Genomic DNA, 5,800 nt, shown 5'->3' on the forward strand with positions numbered 1-5,800 from the left:
TTCTTCTTAACGACCCTAATATAGACCTACGAGGCCCAAAACACGCTTTGGAAATGGTTCGGGAATAAACTAAACATTTTAGAAAATTTTGTAAAATTTCAAAGCAAACAGGGGCACACACCCGTGTGGAAGGATGACACGTCCATGTGTCTTCTTAACATGGCCATGTTGAAGGCCCATGTGACTCACACTGCCTGAACATATCGGGGCACGTTCGTGTCCCTAGCCCGTACGAATTTATTTTTTTCGATTTTAACCAATAGGGGTTTTTACACGGCTTGGCACACGCCCGTGTCCACGGCCCATGTCCCTCACACGGCCATGACACACCCGTGTCTCAACCCGTGTACAAAAACCTTGACATTCTATTTCTGACGTCAGCAACACTTTAGGGGCACACGGCCATGGTACACTCCTGTGTCATGGGCCGTGTCCTCCACACGGTTGGGACACACGGTCGTGTCTCCACCCATGTGGTTACTACTGGGCATTATGTTCTGCCAAATTTAGGTACAGGGGACACATGGCCTAGACACACGCCCGTATGGACAAAAACAAGGCTATCTACCAAGCCTTTTTGCCACCCTTACTTGCACTATCCTCCAAGACATCAATCAATACCAATCCAAGCATAAACACACATAACCAAAACAGCCACATCCATGAGAATTTTCATCAAATGCATTTAATAATAATCAATATTAGCCAACATTAACAACCGATACAGAATGAATATCACTTCCATATAAGCCAATACTTGTGGCTAAATTAACAAGATACTAAACAAAAAGACCAAGTCCCTATATATGCTACAATCAAAATATTTAAACTAGCTATACCAAAAGCTTCAAGTGATAGTGTGATCGATGCCTCCGACGTCCCTTAAATCCCGATGCTAGCTTGGCGACACTATAAGAATATGGAAAAGAGAGGGGGTAAGCATAAAACTTAGTAAGTTACAAGTAAATAATTAACGTTGCTTTACCAAGTAACATCATACACTTGCACAAGATTCTTGAATAACTATAGACATAACTTATTGATTTCATCCTTACTATTCATATACATAACCCGAGCTTATTCTTATGAGTTTTATGTAGGTACCTGTACCACTTGCAACATAATCATCACTTTTCTTTATCATGATACAATCTTTAAATCACCCGTTGAACCATATGGAAAAATAAATGGATATCCGCTAAGTCGCATACAAAAAGGTGAGATGTCGATGCCATGTTCCAAACATGGTCTTACACTAGCTCTTATATCAATCCCGATACCATGTTCCAAACATGGTCTTACACTCGCTCACATGTCGAGGCCGATGCCATGTCCCAAACATGGTCTTACACTAGCTCTCATATCAATATCGATGCCATGTTCCAAACATGGTCTTCACTAGTTCACATGTCGAGGCCGATACCATGTCCCAAACATGTACACTAGCTCTCATATTAATGCCGACGCCATGTTCTAAACATAATTTTACACTGGCTCACATGTCGATGCCGATGCCATGTCCCAAACATGGTCTTACGCTAGCTCTCATATCAATACCGATACCATGTTCCAAACATGGTCTTACATTGTTGCGCTCTTAGTTTAGTTAATTTTAGATTAAAATCAATCTCATTAATTTATCTGCTAAATAATAGAAAAATAGTAATTACTAGTACTTTTAGTCCTTGTGGATACGATATTCCCTACTCACCATAGCTATACTATTGTTCGATAGGTCCGCTTGCCTTTGTCGTAATTATAGTCAGTTTAGTGACCATCAAGTTTTTGGCACCATTGCCGAGGACTAAAATATTAGGAGCACTCAATTTTTATTAAGTTAGCCATTTTTATTTTTATTAAATTTAGCCATTTTTATTTTTATTAAATTTTTGTTTTTAGCTTAATTTTTGGTTTCTAATTTTTCTTTTATTTGCTTCTGGTAGGTTCTTTTAGTTTATGACTAGAAGAAACCCGTCGGGACCTTTAGTATTTAATAGTGAAATTGAAAGTACAGCTCGCAGAAATCGTAGAGAAGTAAGGTAGAGTCGACAAAGTATAGTGGAAGAGCAAGAGGACATTATTGTTAACACTGAGGAGATGACTGATAATCAGAATAAACAACTCCCTTTTGTGGATGCTGCAAATCCTGCAAATCTGAATCCTACTCCTCGTACTATGTACGATTATGCTAAGCCCACTTTAACTAGGGCCAAATTGAGTATTGTGAGACCCACCATTGCTGCAAATAATTTCAAACTGAACCTGAATACTATTCAAATGATTCAACAATTTGTTCAATTTGATGGTTTCCAAGACGAAGATCCAAATACTCATTTGGCTAACTTTTTAGGATTCTGTGATACTTTCAAGATAAATGGCATTTTTAACGATGCCATTCACCTACGGTTGTTTCCCTTCTCATTGAAGAATAAAGCTAAATAGTGGTTGAACTCCTTACCCCGTGGTTCTATCACTACATGGGATCAAATAACTAAGAAATATTTACAGAAGTACTTCCCACCGGCTAAGACAGCTAAGCTGGGGAATGATATTTCTTCCTTCGTGCAGATGGACCTAGAGACTCTATATGATGCATAAGAGAAGTATAAGGATTTATTAAGAGGGTTCCCTTACCATGGGTTACCTCTATGGCTACAGGTTCAAACTTTCTACAATGGTTTCAATCCCTCAACTAGGTAGTTGGTTGATATAGCAGCCGGTGGTACTCTGAACAATAAAACAGCTGAAGTGGCTTATGAGTTTATAGAGGAGATGTCACTGAATAATTATTAGTGGCAAGTCATTAAGACAAAGTCGATGAATGCAATCGGTGTTTTTAACATAGATGCGGTCACCATGTTATCGAATCAGGTAGAACTTTTGAATAAGAAATTGGTGGTTTATATGGTTCTACGCAGGTATATCCGGTGATGCAGTGCAATACAAATGGAGGAGGAATACATAATCCAGAATGTTTACCCTACAGTCCTAGCACAGAGAACGAACAAATCAACTATATGGGTAATAATTCTAGACTCCAGAATAATCCTTACAGTTACATATATAATGTAAGTTGGAGGAACCATCCTAATTTCTCGTGGGATGGTCAAGGAAATCAAAGAGCATAACCCCCTCCAGGCTTTCAACAACCTTATCAACAAGAGAAAAAGTAGAACCTTGAGGAGATTTTGACGAAGTTTATCTCGGTGTCAGAAACCTGATTCCAAAACACCGAAACAGCACTTAAAAATCAACAAGTGTCGATTCAAGGGCTTGAGAACCAAATCGGCCAACTTGCAAAGTTGATTTCGGAACGACCACAAGGTAACCTGCCTAGCAACATTGAAACTAATCTAAGAGAGCAACTTCATGCAATTACTACTTGAAATGAAGAAGCATTAGTTGAATCTGAACCAGAACCAAGGCAAAAAAGTTAAGGTCGAGGTAAGCCAGAATGAACAAAAATTGGTTACTAAGGAATATAAACCATATGTGCAATATCCCAACGCGACAAAGAAAGACCCCACAAACAAATAATTTGGTAAATTTATTAAACTTTTGAAAAAGTTACATATTAACTTACCGTTTATTGAAGCTCTTTCGCAGATGCCCAATTCCGTTAAACTTTTAAAAAAGATTTTGGCAAACAAATGGAAGTTAGATGATTAGTCATATGTGGAGCTAAATGCAGTGTGCTAAGCCATTTTTCAAAACAAACTACCCAACAAATTGAAAGATCCATGGAGTTTTACTATTCATTGTTTAATTGGTAGTTTAAATGTTAATAATGCTTTGGCTGATTTAAGGGCTAGTATTAATGTCATGCCCTATAAAATGTTTAAGCAATTAGGATTTGGGAAACCCAAACAATATAGAATGAGTATTCAATTAGCAAATAAAACCATTAGATTTCCTAGGGGTATTATTGGAGATGTACTTTTCAAAATTGATAAATTCATATTCTCAGTTGATTTTGTTGTTTTAAACATGAATGAGGATAGTGATGTACCTTTGATTCTAGGTCAGCCCTTTTTAGCAACTGATATAACCATTATTGATGTTAGTACAGGTGAATTAATACTTTGTGTAGGAGATAACACGATTACTCTCGAAGCTCGTGATTTTGCTAAAATATATAGTGATCGAGATGATTATACGACTTTTGTTAATATGAATAACATTGTGGCTCAAACTTCTTTACAGGAAACCCCCCAAAAAAACATGATGGAGCCACGTTCCAGTCCATGTGACAGAAACAGAACGACTCATGAAGAACAAATGTTACAGATCGATGAGCTAGACGAGTGGTAAACACATGTCAAGTAGAAACCGAAAATACACAATGCAGAACCAAAGCGACGCCATGACGAGCATAAGGATGGAACGAACCAATTTAAATTTGGGGACCAAGTATTGTTAGATAAAACAGACCTTTGAATTGCCACTTCAGAGCTTAATACAAATGGAGCAACTTCTTTTACAGTATTGAATATCTTCCCATATGGTATAGTTGAGGTAACTCATTTTGAATTTGGCACTTTTAATGTAACTATTACTTGACTCAAACCTTATTTTGATAATAGAATTGACATTGAGAGAGAGGATTTTTGACTCAGCGAACCACCGTGACCGTACAAATATGAGGTAAGCCGAGCTTAGACATTAAATAAGTGCTTCTCGAGAGGCAACCCGAGTGTTAACACTACTAATTTTCTTAATTTCATTTCATGAATTTTTTAAAACTAATTAATTTTAAAAAAAAATTAGGCCTACACGGCCTGGGCACACGAGCGTGTCACTGGCCGTTGGGATTGAAAGGGGTTCAACAGTGAGTTACACGGCCTGGCGACATGGCCGTGTAACCCACACGGTCTGAACACAGCGTCGTGGAGTGGATCCTCCTCAGTATCAATTATTTCATTCTAACGCTCAAAATGAACTCAAGGATTTCACTAATGATGTTTTTCTCTATTATGAGGACCCAACACAGGTCACTACCCTGTTTCTTCTGCTACTACCTTAGTAGACCTCCCCGAGTGGTTCACTCGTTTTGAACAGTATTGCGTTAAGAGGTTCGACAGTATTGATGCGACATTGCAGTAGATCTGTCAACATCTCCACATTTTCTCCTCAGCGCCGATGACTCAGGATACTGACGCATCTGGTGATGAGGAACATTGAGTCCATTAGTTTCATTTTATTTTTATTTTTATGTTTATTTTTATTCTCTTAGACTTATTTCGTTTCCATCTTTTGAACTATATTTTTATTTTTATGGTTGTTTCTAATCGAGTATAATCCCTTCATCTTCTTCACTATTTGTGTTTATTTTCTTATTAGTTTGCTCGAAATCGTGCTCTACATTTAGATTTGCCTACAATTTCGCTTTTCACTATTCTGAGGATTTCATCCAATATTCAATGCAGTTTCAGTTTTCTCCCTCTCTTATGATATTTTGTTTATACTGTGATTATATATGTTTGTACATTAAGGACAATATACATCTTAAGTGTGAGGATATTATTTATAGAATTATTAGAAAATCACTGAATTATGTCTTGTGTTTAAGTAATTTTCCCATACTTCTATTAGAAAGAATTTTTATCGACTTCTGATTTTTATTGATGTGTTTTGTATTAAATTTATAAGTATTTGTGCATTGATTGTTTAAACTTTAAGGCATGAGAGAATCAAACATGATAAGTTTATTTTCAGAATTAAAAATTTTAGGTTGTTTCCCTGAATTGAGGTATTATCTTGAAGTTTTAAATTTATAAGTTTGACATCAAAAACCATAAGT

This window comes from Gossypium hirsutum, chromosome A06 (genome assembly GCF_007990345.1).
Source record: "Gossypium hirsutum isolate 1008001.06 chromosome A06, Gossypium_hirsutum_v2.1, whole genome shotgun sequence".
Classification (NCBI taxonomy): Eukaryota; Viridiplantae; Streptophyta; class Magnoliopsida; order Malvales; family Malvaceae; genus Gossypium; species Gossypium hirsutum.